At 44.0% G+C, this 17,148-nt stretch overlaps 1 long non-coding RNA gene across 1 annotated transcript in view; it reads left to right on the top strand.

Moving 5' to 3' along the window:
* The window catches only part of LOC138761320 (uncharacterized), a 73,881-nt gene extending 59,331 nt beyond the window's left edge, over window positions 1-14,550 (top strand). Inside the window, exons 2-3 of the long non-coding RNA XR_011356257.1 lie at window positions 7,315-7,378; window positions 14,374-14,550. This is a non-coding gene — a long non-coding RNA (uncharacterized lncRNA). The remainder of the gene's footprint in view (window positions 1-7,314; window positions 7,379-14,373) is intronic.
* Window positions 14,551-17,148: the final 2,598 nt, after the last annotated feature.

Raw genomic sequence — 17,148 nt, 5'->3', positions numbered from 1 at the left:
AAACAGATTAGCAGAACAGGTACCGAAAATGGTAAATTTAGACCAAACTGGATTTATCAAAAAAAGACGCACAACAGACAATATTTGTAAATTTATTAACTTAATTCATGCAGTACAAGGAAATAAAGCACCTGCAGTAGCAGTAGCTTTAGACGCAGAGAAGGCCTTCGACAGAGTAGAATGGAATTATTTGTTCAAAGTATTGCAAAAATTCAGTTTACCGGAGAAGTATATTAATTGGATTAAAGCATTATATAAGGGACCGTTAGCGAAAGTGACAGTAAATGGACATGTATCAAAGCAATTTAACTTAAGCAGGTCAACGGGGCAGGGATGCCCACTATCACCTTTATTGTTTGCGCTAGCTATAGAACCACTAGCAGAATTGAAAAGAATAGATAATAATATAAAAGGAATAAAAATAAAAGACAAGGAATATAAAATCAGTCTATTTGCGGATGATGTTATAGTGTACTTAACAGAACCAGAACTATCAATAAAAGAACTATATAAGAAATTGAAGGAATATGGAGAAGTGTCGGGTTACAAGATAAATGTAAATAAAAGTGAAGCAATGCCTATGATTAATGCGGATTTCTCAAAATTTAAGAAGGAATCTCCATTTAGATGGCAAATGCAGGCAATAAGATACCTAGGTGTACAAATAAACAAAAATCTAGGCCAATTATATAAACTCAATTATAATCCACTAATGAAAAAATTACAGGACGATTTAGAGCATTGGAAAGATCTACCACTAACACTAATAGGAAGGATAAACTGTATTAAAATGAACATTTTTCCAAGGATATTGTACTTATTTCAGGCATTCCCAATACGACTGACAGAAAAATTCTTCAAAGAGTTAAAGAAAATAATAAGGAAATTTTTATGGAGAGGGGGGAAACCGAGGATAGCACTAGATAAATTAACAGAATGGTATAAACAAGGAGGCTTACAATTGCCAAACTTTAAAAATTATTATAGAGCCGCACAATTAAGATACCTATCAGATTTTTATCAAACAAGGGAAAAACCAGACTGGACGAGATTAGAATTAGATAAAATAGGGGAAAAGATACCTGAACACATATTATATAAATGGGATGAAAAATTGGTACAACATAGAAGTTCTCCAGTATTACATCATCTCCTCAATATTTGGAAGAAGATTCATGTAGAAAGAAATAAAACAAATTACCAATTACCAAAACTAATATTGATGCAAAATAAGCTACTCCCTTTTACAATAGATAACCTTTCCTTTAGAGAATGGGGAAAAAAAAGGGATTAAAAGAATAGAAAATTGTTTTTCAGGAAGTAGATTCTTATCCTTTGAACAAATGAGAGATAAGTACAATATAACTGGAGATACAGCGGTGGCATATTACCAACTGAGATCCTACTTGAAGGATAAATTAGGAAGCAATTTGAGTTTGCCAGAGGGAAGTAACCTTGAATATGTGATTACAGATACAATGTTAAACAAAAGATTTATAACAAATATGTATATTAAACTGCAAGAAAAGGAGAATGAGGAAACAAATGGTAAAACTAAACAAAAATGGGAACAAGATTTAAATATAAAGATAAAAAAGGAAACATGGGAGAATTTATGTTCTGGAACGATGAGAAATACAATAAATACGAGGCTACGTATGATACAATATAATTGGTTACACAGACTATACATTACACCTCAAAAGTTAAATAAATGGGACCCAACAGTATCTGATAGATGTTTTCGATGTAAAAAAGAAATGGGAACAACAATTCATGCAATCTGGACATGTGAGGGAGTAGAAAAATTTTGGGAAGATCTCAATCAGATATTAAATAAAATAACAGAAAGCAATATACCAAAGAATCCAGAGATCTTTCTCCTAAGTAACATAAAAAACAAAGAATTTGGAATTGATTTGGAGGATGCACAAAAAAGATTTGTTAAGATAGCCCTAGCCGTAGCAAAAAAATGTATTATGTCAACCTGGAAATTGGAAGATAATTTGAAAATACAACAATGGTATATAGAAATGAATAAATGTATTCCATTAGAAAAAATAACATATAGTTTAAGAAATAATATTGAAATATTCGAACAAATATGGGAGCCTTACATTAAATACAATAGCGAAAACCTACTGGGGACAAACATTACCTAAGTTGATGGAAGGAGAAGGAAAGAAAAGAACGGACTCAGTAGAATTTCTGGTGTATTTTTGTTGAATGACAACATTGTCTGACTGGTTTAATGCAACCTAGATTGTATACCTAAAATGGATGAGAGGGGGGGGGGGGGTGGGGGGGTGGCTTGGGAGGAGGGAGGGGGGTGGGGGGGGAGAAAAAGTCACTGTATATGTGTGAAAAAGAAAAAGTGTATATCATGGCTAATGTGATTTATGGTGTGAAAAATAAAAAATTTAAAAAAAAAAATTATGCCTCCCTGGGGTAACAAGGCTCTACCATTTTGTAAAATCACACAACCTCACTTACTCTGTTGATGAGGTTTGCGCAGTCACGCGCAATTGCAAAATCTGCGCAGAGTGCAAACCACAGATTTACTTACCACAACACACCAACCTCATCAAATCCACCCATCCCTTCAAACGCCTCAGTTTCGACTCAACCTTACACCTACGCCAACATATACATCCTTATCATTATCGATGAATTTTCCCGTTTCTCTTTCGTTATTCCCTGCAAAGACACATCCACCACTACGGTAATCAAGTGCCTCGATCACCTCTTCTCCCTCTTTGGTTATCCAGAATATATACACAGGATCCTCCTTCATGAGTGACGAACTCTGCCAGTACCTACTGACCAGAGACATTGCCAGCAGCTGTACCAATAGACACAATCCACAGGTAACAGACAAGTGGAGAAAGAAAACTCCACAATCTGGAAGGCCATAATCCTTGCTCTCAAAACTAAAAGCCTCCCTGTCTCCCGCTGGCAGAAACTTCTCCCAACTGCACTACATTCCATCCGCTCCCTCTTCTGCATAGCCACCAATGTGATGCCTCACAAACATATCCTTCCTTTTTTTTTTGTGTTTCAAATGTTTTTATTTTTATTTTCCTGATCACTGAAATCACGTGTTTCCATTAGCCAGAGGTGAAACTTGGTTGAGATTTTTGCGGTGTTCATTGTTTTTTTTTAAAATTTTTTATTTTTCACACCATAAATCACATTAGCCATGATATACACTTTTTCTTTTTCACACATTTACAGTGACTTTTTCTCCCCCCACTCTTCCTCCCAAGCCACCCCCCCCCACACCCCCCCCTCTCATCCATTTTAGGTATACAATCTAGGTTGCATTAAACCAGTCAGACAATGTTGTCATTCAACAAAAATACACCAGAAATTCTACTGAGTCCATTCTTTTCTTTCCTTCTCCTTCCATCAACTTAGGTAATGTTTGTCCCCGGTAGGTTTTCGCTATTGTATTTAATGTAAGGCTCCCATATTTGTTCGAATATTTCAATATTATTTCTTAAACTATATGTTATTTTTTCTAATGGAATACATTTATTCATTTCTATATACCATTGTTGTATTTTCAAATTATCTTCCAATTTCCAGGTTGACATAATACATTTTTTTGCTACGGCTAGGGCTATCTTAACAAATCTTTTTTGTGCATCCTCCAAATCAATTCCAAATTCTTTGTTTTTTATGTTACTTAGGAGAAAGATCTCTGGATTCTTTGGTATATTGTTTTCTGTTATTTTATTTAATATCTGATTGAGATCATCCCAAAATTTTTCTACTCTCTCACATGTCCAGATTGCATGAATTGTTGTTCCCATTTCTTTTTTACATCGAAAACATCTATCAGATACTGTTGGGTCCCATTTATTTAACTTTTGAGGTGTAATGTATAGTCTGTGTAACCAATTATATTGTATCATATGTAGCCTCGTATTTATTGTATTTCTCATCGTTCCAGAACATAAATTCTCCCATGTTTCCTTTTTTATCTTTATATTTAAATCTTGTTCCCATTTTTGTTTAGTTTTACCATTTGTTTCCTCATTCTCCTTTTCTTGCAGTTTAATATACATATTTGTTATAAATCTTTTGTTTAACATTGTAGCTGTAATCATATATTCAAGGTTACTTCCCTCTGGCAAACTCCAATTGCTTCCTAATTTATCCTTCAAGTAGGATCTCAGTTGGTAATATGCCAGAGCTGTATCTCCAGTTATATTGTACTTATCTCTCATTTGTTCAAAGGATAAGAATCTACTTCCTGAAAAACAATTTTCTATTCTTTTAATCCCTTTTTTTTCCCATTCTCTAAAGGAAAGGTTATCTATTGTAAAAGGGAGTAGCTTATTTTGCGTCAATATTAGTTTTGGTAATTGATAATTTGTTTTATTTCTTTCTACATGAATCTTCTTCCAAATATTGAGGAGATGATGTAATACTGGAGAAGTTCTATGTTGTACCAATTTTTCATCCCATTTATATAATATGTGTTCAGGTATCTTTTCCCCTATTTTATCTAATTCTAATCTCGTCCAGTCTGGTTTTTCCCTTGTTTGATAAAAGTCTGATAGGTATCTTAATTGTGCGGCTCTATAATAATTTTTAAAGTTTGGCAATTGTAAGCCTCCTTGTTTATACCATTCTGTTAATTTATCTAGTGCTATCCTCGGTTTCCCCCCTCTCCATAAAAATTTCCTTATTATTTTCTTTAACTCTTTGAAGAATTTTTCTGTCAGTTTTATTGGCAGTGCCTGAAATAAGTATAATATCCTTGGAAAAATGTTCATTTTAATACAGTTTATCCTTCCTATTAGTGTTAGTGGTAGATCTTTCCAATGCTCTAAATCGTCCTGTAATTTTTTCATTAGTGGATTATAATTGAGTTTATATAATTGGCCTAGATTTTTGTTTATTTGTACACCTAGGTATCTTATTGCCTGCATTTGCCATCTGAATGGAGATTAAACATATCCTTCCTAAGGAAATCGACTACTGGAATGACTATGCTGGCTCACAACCCCTGGAACCGCTGCTCAAGCGTCATGTCAGACCCCACAAATCAGATCCATTAGTCGAACCAGTTCAACTCCTCCATGCCAACCCACATTATGCCTTTGTTGCTTTTCCACACAGGAGGGAGGAGGGAGGACACTGTGCCTGTCCAACACCTCACATCAACTGGGATGCTTGAATCTCCACCTCCATCCCAATCTCCACCACCTCAAACACCTAGCCCACCCACACAAGTACCGCTCAGTACCGAACCACAATTGTCAACCCCACTTATGTGCTCTTTACCTCGCCACGTCCATTTTATTCCACTGGAACCTCCACCCACGATGCCATCATTTCCACCATCCCCTACGACACCGACCATTGGATCTTCTTCAGCTCAGGTATCACCACCACAAGAGTTTCCAACTCAAATCTCACCACTGTAGGAGCTGAGACGGTCCAGACATCACATCAATCCACCGGACAGACTCAACCTGTAATTGTAATTACTAATACTGCACTTATGTACTCTTAATTTAGCCTTTAGTCCATTATTTTACCAGTCTGTTACGGCTGGTTTCCATTTTTTTAAAAGGCTGGGGTGAATGTGGTGATCCCTGGAATTGCATGCATGTATGTAGTATGTAGCTTGTAGTTGCTCTCTGCTAGCTGATATGGAGGACTGGTGCTATAGGCTGACTAGGGAGAAGTAGCCCCCTTGCTTGCACATAAGTGTTCCTGTCCACTGCTCTCAGCTCAGATTGGGATGAGCCTTGTAGATGGTTAACACTGCCACGTTCTTCCTAATAAATGCCTATGTTATTCACATAACTCGTGTCATGTTAGTTATCGTTCGTGGTTCAGCTGGAGAAGCTCAGCAGGTTAAACAGCGTCCATTATTAGCAAAGATAAAAATACATGACCAACATTTTGAGCTCGAACCCTTCATCAAAATGTGAAAAAATGTCGGCAGGTGTCGGAATAAAAAGGTAAGTGGAGGAGGCGTGGGGAGGGGGAGGACCTTGTTCACAAAGGCAGGAAGTGGAGAAAGGAGGGAGGGCAAAGTAGCAAGGAGGGGAAAGAGGGATGGCTGGGTGAATAAAGAAGTAAGGGGTGGAGAGCTGAGGAAAAGAAGATGGGGAAAGGGAAAGGGGGGGGAAGGAGAGCAGGTTAATAGAAACTAAATAAGTCAATGTTAATGCCATTCACTGGAGAATGTCCAGATGGAAAATCAGGTGTTGTTCCTCCAATTTACGAGTATGTTGTTATATGTGGACTTTGGAGAAACATGTGGCCTCCCTGCCTGTCTGGAATATTGTCAATTGCGGGTGTTCATGTGTCCGGCCCGTCTGAAACTTATTCGGAAGTCACATCACCTGTCAATCAAGCTTGGCCTCCACACCTTACCATTGGCTCATTTAAATTACCTAGGGTCATTATTGGCTAGGCACCCAGATCAGAACGGTACATAACATCAACACATAGAACATTTTTTCTCTCTGCCTTGTGGTCCAAGGCCCGGTCATCGCTCCACGGCAGGTCACTACTGTGGACATCGCTGGAAGTGTCATGGGTAAGATGTTCACTACACTTAAGATGAGCCGTAGTACTGCGATAGATCAGTGCTTGCAGAGAGCCGCTTCCCCGTTGGTACAGGGACCGGGAGTGTGTGTGAAGGTCCTTGACTGTAGAGTGTGTACATGTGTGTGAGTGTGTAAGGTATAGGTGGTCACTGGTTTCGGAGCCTGACCAAGGTCCGATATGAATGTCTATATTGTTGTTTAGTCGTAGAATAATTGAACAGCTGATGTGGACATTTACACCCTCCATAAATCTTCGTCCGCGAAGCCAAGCCAAAGAAGAGAAGAAGAATTGAATATTGTTTCATGTTCTCCCCTGTTTGTCTTCTGTGTGTTCAAAAAAAGTTACCTGTAATTGTAACACTTGTGTCCACACTTGTCTCTCTGTGAAGCCACTGATGCTCTTCCGAGCATAACAGTGGTCTTGGTGGGATAGAACATGAGGCCTTGGACAGATATGTGAGTATGGGAGTGGGACACATAACTGAATTGGTTGGCCACTGGGAGGTGGATTGTGGAGAAACATGTGGCCTCCCTGCCTGTCTGGAATATTGTGGATTGTGGGTGGTCACGTGTCCTCCTCGTCACATCACCTTCCATATCAAGGTTGGACTCTGGCCACCCATTAGTGCAAAACTTCCCTTGGCTCATTTAAATTACTTAGGGTTATCATTAGCCAGCACCCAGCTCAGAACTGTGTAAAACATCGATGTATAGCAAATTCTTTTCTCTCTGCCTCAAGGTCCAAGCCTCGGACATCGCTCCATGCCAGGTCGCTATTGTAGATGTCACTGGAAGAGTCACAGGTAAGGTGTGCACTACACATCAGCTGAGTATTAACACTGCAATAGATCAGTGCTTGTAGAGGACCTCACTCTCGCGAATTGGGAGCGAGTGTGGAAGTCCCTGTCTGTTGAGTGTGCACCCTTGCATGAGCGTGTAGAATATGGGTCTGCAAAGTAGTCGATATCGACCCCCAGTGGTCAATGGGACCATCCAGGTCAAAAAGAAATTGATAACACTGGGGAGGGGTCAATAATGCAGAGGGAGGGGTCAATTTAAAATAGCGCCTCCACACTATATCACCCCTACCCACTCCCCCATTCGACATGTGAGGAGCTTACCTGCCATGAACCTTCGTGCACCGCTGTCACCTTATCACCCATGCGCCAGAAGGCCGCCCACAGCCTGTGTACCCCAGGGCCTTGCATTTGACAGGTAAGTGCCTTTTCTGTCCCTTTGTCCTCCATTTGGGGGTGTAGGGATATCAGGCCACCCTACCCGGCACCCTCTATCCAGACCCCCTGTCATCCATCACCCCCTGCCATCCAGCACCTCACCCAGCACCCCTTTCCCCCATCCAGCGACAGGATTCCATGCCTGGTGATAGTTGAGGGACCACGTAGTCTCTGGAGGGGTTTACGGTCTAAAATGTTTGGAGGCCCCTGGTGTAGAAGATAGGCAGCTACTGATATCAGAGTCCAACCTGGGTCTGATGTGAATGTCTATATAGTTGTTCAGTAGTAATGTAATTAAGTATCATTTGATGTTCTCTCCTGTTTGCTTCCTGCATGTTAAATAAAGTTACCTGTAATTTGTAACACTTGTGCCCAGACTCAGCAAAGGTAAAAATACATAACTGACGTTTTGGGCTTGTTATATAAAGGACACTGTTTGACCTGCTGAGTTTCTCCAGCATTGTGTTTTTACTTCAACCACGGTGTCTGCAGATCTTCTTGTTTTTCTTTGTCTCTCTGAACCCACCTGTAGTGCACTATTAGTAATCACTAGGCTGAGGGAATGATAGGCTTTAATATACAGAAGATCCTTGCTGGCCTGGATCCAGGTATAGGAATGGAGGGAAGAGAGAGGTGGCTCAACCATTTTGGCCCAAGACCATGGGGGAGGAGTCATAGGGTATGAGTCATCAGTTATCAGTGGACGGGCCAGCTCCATATATACAGTAGCCAACAATAACTATATACGATGGAGGAAACATATCACCACATTCACCCCTCCTTTTAAAACAGACCCCCCCCTCTAGTCTTTGAACACAATAAACAAACAAAAAAGCTGCCAAGGCAACTGAATCTGACCACGGGACCTGCAGGGAACAGGGATAGAGATAGAGGTTGTTCCGCCGGCTTGGTGTCTAGATAAGGGGCTTCCAAAACTACTTGGAGAGGATGCTGTCTGTGTGGGAGAGATGTGAAAACGCAGGGTGATCAGGGGTGTATGGTATGTATGGTATAAGAGATGTACCTCTTCGACCACCACCAGTCCTGAACGGCTGAGCCTGGTAAGTGCTATCCCTGTGGTAATGGTGAAGGCCTCTAAAACTGGAACAATGACTGCAGCATTTGGTGTAGGCATTCACTTGAAGCCCAGTCCCAGTGGGGTGATCTACCCACCTGGAATCATTGTAAAGACTGATGCACTTGCAATAGGTCGTAGAGTGATATTCTTCAAAGACTCATTCTCTGGAACAGTACATGATTTAATTTTTGTACTGCGCCTTTTGTATGGAACAAAGAGCCTGACCGGTTCAGTCAGGGACATGCCTTTGCAGCAGGCAGAACAGACGCAGGACGTTGCGTGCAGATTCTAGAATGCCATCTTGTATCAGACCCTGCAAGGGGCGGCAAGCCTAACGAATGCTTCTTTTCCAGCCTTTTCTACTTGCACGACCTGCCATCCCTTCAACTCGATGGGAGCGTATCAGCTCTCTCTCTTTGTTTTATGCAATGCCCTCTGTTTCCAGAACCCAACCTGTATTTGAACAAAATACTGCTCGCAGTTTGGCAAAGGACTGGAGGCGCGTCCCCATACACAGATGGATCCCAGTTGTACTCGGTTCCATCCTTGTCAGGGCCTGGTGTCAGAGGAGTTGATGGTAGCCGTGGGCCTTGAGTTATAGGTACACTGGGCATTTTCAATCCTATTGTTTCCACCATGCTGTCACCTGTGTGGACCATAATCAGTGTGGCTTTGTCTGTGGAGAGACCTCCTCCCTTCCGCAGTGTGGTTTTTCCGATCGTACCTGTGGTGATATGTAATTACACCACTAGGACACCAGGGGTCATCCCGGTGACCTTGTCTATAAAGCAGTCCAGAGCTACAGTCTAGCCTTGCAGAGAGACAAGACCTCTGCGTGTACATATTAGTTTATTAAAGCTGTCTTATACTCGCACTGCTGGTGTGGTTATTGTCAGTACAGTACCTGCTCTGATCTGAAAGCATTTGCAATAGATGTCACACAAACGTTATCGGCAACACCAGCCCTACCTCTCTCGGTTACCAGCAGTCACGCCAGCAAAGCTGCTTTCGTCCACACTCGACAGCTGTTCGGCCATGTTAATCTGCTTGTCCCCCATCACCGACCTCTCATCATTGAGGATCCGCTGCCACCACTGGCAGGCCCAATGTCCGTTGTTGCCACCTTCAGTGGGGCCGAGAACCGCTGCTGCTACCTGGGGGGTCTGATGTCCATTTCTTCCGCCACCACCGGGAGTGCCGAGGTCTGTGAGTTGTGGGTTGTTTACCGTGAGGCATTGTCCATTGTCCGAGCGCCATTGTCACACTCCTAAACTGACTCTGGAAGTCGAGGCCCAGGAGGATCGGCGCGCAGACCTGGGGCATGACCAGTAAGGAAAGGTTCTCGTAACATTCCTCCCTCACCATCAAACACACAACATAGTACCCACTAATGTCTGTTTTATAGTCTTTTGCTGCCAACGAGATGGAGTTGCTCATTGGCCAGACTGAGACCAAGAATCTGCCGTCCACATCCAGATGGATGAAGTTCTCTATTCTGCCACTATTGAAGAAACAGTTCTGCATTGTGGAGTGGACGATCAGATGAGGGCTAGCCTGGTTCAGTGCAATTGATGCCAGGATCGGATCGTTATCTTTGTCCGTGACGGGAGGCCCAATGCACAAGATGGCGGCCTCCATGTTGACCACGCGGTCATGGCTGCTGAGGTCGAGGAAGAAGGCGGAAGTGATATCAGTGAAGTGGGCTGCGACTGCGCAGTCCATGTCGGGGACAAGGGCAGCAGCAGGTAAGATGGCGCTCCTCTCACTGCGCACGCGGTCGGCACTGATGTGTGGACTCGTCGGTTGCACTTACCATGCTGCTTCATGGGGAGGCTCTGGCCTTACATACCCGCAGATTGGAGGTCCACTTCTAACTGATCGGGGCGCAGCAGCTTCTCCATTACCGGAGGAATAAGTGTCTGTATATTAAATTGTAGGGCACTATCAATAACAACCAAGACTAGGCTGAAGAAATGATAGACTTTAATATACAGAAAAAACCTTGCTGGCCCAGATCCAGGTATAGGAATGGCAGGAAGAGAGAGGTGGCTCCACGTTTATGGCCCAAGACCATGAGGGAGGAATCATAGGGTATGAGTCATCAGTGGGCGGGACAGCTCCATATATACAGTAGCCAGCAATAACTATATATAATGGAGGAAACATATCCCCACACCACCGAACCAGATACTCTTTTAAACACAATAGGAGCATCCCTGGTAATGGTGCGGACGGAGCAGTGGTGCTCAGAGAAGCAATCTCCCAGTCTGTGCACAGTCTCTCTGAAGTAGAGAAGGTTACAAAGGGAGCACCAGATGTCGTAAATCAGTCCTGCGGAAACACAAATGGAGTGTTGCTTCACTTGAAGGGCCTGTTGGGGGCCTCAGATCGTGGTGAGGGGTGAGATGTGGGCGTAAGTGTGGCACCTCCTGCAGCTGATGAGGGAGGAGGTGTGGGTGTAGGAGATAATTTGTGCATCATTTGGATCTCTTATGGGGAAGGTCTGACCTGTACAAAAAGGACAAGCTGCACCTGAACTGGAAAGGGATCAAAATCATGGCAGGCAGGTTTGCTGGAGTTGTTGGGGAGGGTTTTAACTAGTTTGGCGGGGGGTGGGGGGGGGGGGGGGGAACCAGAATGTGAGTGCAGACAATAGGGAAGAAGGGCAAAAGCATAATGCTATGTGCTCTGAGTTTGAGGAAGGACAGGCAGGGGACAAAACATAAATGTAACCAGGTAGAGGATTTGAAATGTGTCTATTTCAATGCTTGGAGTATTAGGAATAAAGGGGATAAATTTCAAGCATGGATTAGTATGTGGAACTATGATGTTGTGGCCATTACAAAGACTTGGCTGGAGGAAGGGCAGAATTGACTGATGCAGGAACCGGGCTTTAGGTGTTTTATAATGAATAGGATGGGAGAGGGGAAGAGGAGGGAGGGGAATAGCATCACTGGTCAGGGATAGTATCACAGCTATTGGAAGGAGGACGTTGCAGAGGGAGTGTCGACTGAGACAGTGTGGGTGGAAGTCGGAAATAGGAAGGGAGCTATCACTATGCTAGGAGTAGTCTACGGGCACCCAAATAGCCCAGGGACACTGAGGTGCAGGAAATATATATAGGATTGTAGTTATGGGTGATTTCAACTCCCCAAATATTGATTGGCACCTCCTTACTGCAAGAGGGGCTGAATCTGTCAGGTGTGTCCAAGAAGGATTCCTGACACAGTATGTGGACCAGACGATGAGAAGAGATGCCATACTGGATCTAAATCTGGGTAATGAACCTGGTCAGGAGATGGACCTCTTGGTGGGAGAGCATTTTGGTAAGAGTGACCACAACTCCCTGAGCTTTAGCATAACTATGGATAAGCATAAAAGCAGACAAAATGGGAAAGTGTTTAATTGGGGAAGAGATAATTATGAAGGGATGAGGCAGGAACTAGTGAGAGTAAATTGGAAACATATGTCCAAGGGACAAAGCACAGAATTAATGTGGAGGAAGTTTAGGGATCACTTGTGTTGGGTTCAGGATAGGTTTGTCCCACTGGGACAAGAAAAAGATGGTAGGAAAATGGAACCGTGGTTGACGAAACAAATGAGGTAGCTAGTTAAGAGGAAGAAGGAATCATATATTAGATATTGGAAAGAGGAAGGGCTCATGAGAAGTATATGATAGCCAGGAAGGAGCTAAAGAAAGAAATTAGAAGAACTTGAAGGAGGCATGAGAAGGCCTTGGCATGTAGAATTAAGGAGAACTCCAAGGCATTCTATGCGTATGTGAAGAACAGAAGAATGAATAGAATGAAAGAGGGGCTGCTATAGGATAAAGGAAGCAACATGTAACTGGAGGTGGAGAAGGTAGGGGAGGTCCTAAATGAATACTTGGCTTCAGTATTCACAAGAAAATGACCTTGATCAGGACAAAATCAGAATAGAACAGGCTTAGGAAGAGGAAGTGTTGGATCTTTTTAAAAACATCAAGATTGATAAGTCCTCGGGGCTGGATGCGATATACCCCAGGCTGCTGTGGAAAGTAAGGGAAGAGATAGCGGGAGCAGCAGCTATGATCCTTGAGTCCTCTTTGACCACAGGGAAGGTGAATGAGGATTGTAGAATGGTAAACGTAGACCCCTTGTTTAAAAAAGGTAATAGGGAGAATCCTGGAAATTATAGACCGGCGATTCTTACGTCAGTGGTGTGCAAACTATTGGAGAGGCTTCTATAGGATAGGATTTATGAGCATATGGAGAAGTACAGTCTATTCAAAGATAGTCAACATGGCTTTGTGAAGGGAAGGTCGTACCTCATGAGCCTAATTGAGTTTTTTGATAAATAGATCAGAGGAGGATGGTCTATATGTTATGAGGCATTTCATTTTAGTGTGACTGTTACTTTAAAGGTTAACAAACTAAGGGTTAGTATAAGATGTGACCATTCACAATCATGGAGAGAACTGAGTTGGCAACAATTAGGGACAGACTTATCCTCTGGAGGAAGTGAAGGAATATTTGTTGCTTTTATCCAGGCACAGGTGTGAAGAGTCATGTGATGGACAGACTTAAAGGAACAGGACTTTGAGCAGCATCCATTTGAAGGGAGATGTGCGGGAGTGACTCCATGTGGTAATGGACAATTTGTTTGTTTCTCTCTGTCGGGTGAAGTTTGGATCCCCAACATGGCCAAAAGAAGGGTCATTTTTGAAGGGGAATTAGTGTACCACACTGTGACCAAAAGAAAGATCACTTTGAAGGGGAATTATTAAATCCCACTATGATCAAAGGGAAGGTCACTTTAGGCTTTTTCAGGTGCATTCTGCGCTAAGAATGCGCCTGAAGAAGCAGAAGCGGCCCTTTAAATTGCCATTCAGGTGGCAGCATTTAAAGTGCAATGCTGGCCACCTGAAGGACACAGCTGCACAGGATGCGGCTCTGAGCACACTTCGGCTCCCGCCCAGTGTCAGCTGTGCTCCCACTGATGTGATGTCATTTTGAGCGCAACAAGAAGGAACACAGATCAGACCCTGTGCAGGCAAGAGACATAATGATGATGATTTCAGCATTTCTGAGTGTTCAGAATGAGATACGGCAGATCCTTGGTAAGGCTATTTGTGCTGTTGAAGCTCTTAAATCGTCCTTGAGATCTGAAAATCACATAGGTGCAATCAGGAGAAGGTTCCTGCAAAGGATGAGGGCAAGAAGACAGCAGTTAGCGGTCGAAAGGCGCATGGAGCGTAAGCTCCACAGACAAAGGCGAATGCTGCTGGTCAGTCAATTAACTATGGTGACACATGTGTCTATGGGTTGCCCGAGTGCTTGCCAACTCTCCTCTGTATAGAAAAGCAGAGGACCAGGGCGGATACCTCTTCCCACATGACGTGAGTGTTCACCCTTCAAAGCTCCATGTTTCAATACGTTATGTATGCTGCTTGTGTCAACGTTCAGGTGCATGAATTAACTACATTTCTGCATTGTTGTACCTGCAGGTGTCCAAGGATGTTGAGGGAGTGGAGGTTCCAGCACATCTTGTGGGTGATGCAGCATATCCCCTACGAAGCTGGCTGATGAAGGGGTTCACTCAGCACCGAGCACTAGATCCGGATCAGCAAAGATTTAACAAGGCCCTTAATTCAGCAAGGATAGTGGTGGAACATGCGTTTGGCCATCTAAAAGGCCGCTAGTGGTGCCTGTCCAAGTGTTTAGATATCTCTACCGCCTTAGTCCCAGATGTTGTGTTTGCCTGCTGTGTGCTGCACAATATATGCGAGATTAACAAGGAAGACTTCCCTTCAGAGTGGACATTGGTTGAAGCAGATGGACCTGCACCCAATAGCGCAGATTGTCCTGATCAGCAGGCCCATGGGCACCAGGCCATCCGTTCTGCCATTATGTCCATCCTGCAAGGGTATGTCCCTGCTACCCAGCTCCCCATTTTCCACAATTTGTTCCCTCGTCCACCCTCCCCACCCAATACGGTGACATGAGCCTGCTGCCCGGTATGTTATGTGTTCTCGTGAATGAACGAGTGCATATAAATGAAGCATGTGACTTGTGTGTTTGTCTAAAATTTAATAAAAGACGTTCTTTGAGAAATCACACTGCTTCATAAATATCTGAGGTAGATATCTCAACATTAACATTTCACATCATTCTTAAACTTGAAGGAAACCATGGAATGGACAAATAACAGTGCAAATCCCCTCCACACTTGGACACTGCAGAACAAACACTAAAACAGTAAACACAACAAACACCTCCACCCGGCACCATAGCATCTCACTGCTGGATGTTTCCATCCTTAAAGTGTCGCACTTAACATTGCCCTTATGAGGGGCTTCATGAACAACAAATGTGAACAGTGAATTAGCAGCATTAAGGATGTTTAGTCCAACACAAACCTCATTCCAGCATTGAGAGGAATGAGTTGGGGGAGGGGGGGAGGTGATGAGGAACCTGTCCTGGACCCCAGCATCTCAGTCATGCCAAGGTATCTACTACTGTGATGCACTGGTGTGGATTGGAATGGCATGGTGGATGGAGGAGCCAGGTACATGGGATGAGGCTGACCATATGACTGTGGGAATGTGGATGGGGAGGCCTCCATTCGCGTGACCAATCTGTTGAAGATGACTGACTGCCTGTCCATTGCGGTGCTCAGTCCCCGCAGGGAAGCTGCAAACTCAGACATCGACTGAGCATGCTTCTCCACTTTGGCGTTGCTTCCTTGTCCTCCCTCAGGTCAGCGAGCATGACTCTCTTGTGATCCAGTGGCTCCTCTGCACGCTGGCGGTCTCTCTCACTGTCCTCCTTGTCAAGTGCCAACATCATTGCCTGCAACTCCTACGCGAGAACCTGAACCTTGGTCAGTCACTGGTACTTGCGTCTGGGACCAGAGGCTGTGGGTGGAAACAGGAAAAGTGCCTCAGCATTGGACTTAGGCGCTTCTCCATAAACACAACCTCAATGCTACTGTACCTTGTTCTCTGTTGAGAGTGCCGCCTCCCCACATCCAGGGACAGTGACCTCTGTGCTTCCTCTCTCAGGGGCATCCAAATCCGTGGCTGCCGGGTCCTTGGCGGTGGCCTCCTCCTCCTGGACCGGCATGTCTCCTCCATTGCTGCTGTGTGATCCCTGAGATCCCTCAGGGATGAGCTCTGGGGAATCAAGGGTCTCCAGAGTGCTGGCTACATTCAAGGGAGTAGCTGAGCAGCTGGCCCCCCAGAGAGTGTGGCACTGGTTGAAGTACTGCCACCTCTTGCGCCCGTTGCCACTCCTTCTGTTGTGGTCCAGAACTGCGTGGAATTTCTTCCTCATGCTCTTCCGATTCGTGACCACTTGGTTTTTACTGCACTTGTGCCCTTGCGCTGCGAGCACTCCAGACAAGCGCTTAAATGTGGGACCATCCCTAACTGTCCCTTTCCTGGGATTCCTGCGTCAGATGGTCTAGAAGCAGTCTTACCTCTTCATCAGACCAGTTATAAGCCTTTTTTAGAGCCATTGTTCAAATGCACTGTTTTCCTGCACTGCTAAAACAAAACGACTGAATCTGCACTAGCCTGCCTGCACAATGCGCTTCAAGATTTGCACCAGACGACGACGTCACTGCCACGTCAGCAGCCTGCCCCTTTGACAGCCGCTTTCAGCCAGCTGCATTCAGGTGGCTGGGGGAGCCACTGAGCTGCGCTGATTATCCCTCTCGGAGGAGGGTTACATAGCTTGCCTCAAGGGTGCCTCAATATATGCGATGTTCACGTGGCCTCCCCACAGCCACATATTGCCCAGCTTTACATGCGGGGCAATTGGCCACCTGAAAGTGCCTTTTGACTGACCCGTACTTGGGTATTGGAAACAGGAAAAATACAGCATTTTTAGAAGCTGCTGGTGCTTCTGGTGCCTTCCGTGTCAGATCTGGGGTTGGACGAATGTGGATCCTGTTTCGTCTCAACTGCCTACCAGATTCTGTCTCAAAGATATATGACCTTGGTGTCTCAGCTTCTCTAACAATCTTTGCTGGACTCCAGGTTTTTGTCTCTGGCACTTGAACATGCACATGTTGCCCTCTGAAGAGTTCTGGTAGTGTTTGTGCATGTTTATTGTAATGTTGACGACTTTCCTCTTGTATGTTAGTCAGCTTTCTTCTTGTTTCCTCTTGGTCATCTGGTGGATGGATTTTGTTTAGCAGGGTTGTCTTGTACTTTCTGCTATTCAGAAGCTCTGCCGGGGATTTCATGTCAGCTCTCAAAGGTGTGGCTTGCAGCGAC

Source organism: Narcine bancroftii, chromosome 4 (genome assembly GCF_036971445.1).
Source record: "Narcine bancroftii isolate sNarBan1 chromosome 4, sNarBan1.hap1, whole genome shotgun sequence".
In the NCBI taxonomy this organism is placed as follows: Eukaryota; Metazoa; Chordata; class Chondrichthyes; order Torpediniformes; family Narcinidae; genus Narcine; species Narcine bancroftii.
Note: the sequence above shows the minus strand (reverse complement) of the source record. Positions and strands in the feature narration are given on the sequence as shown.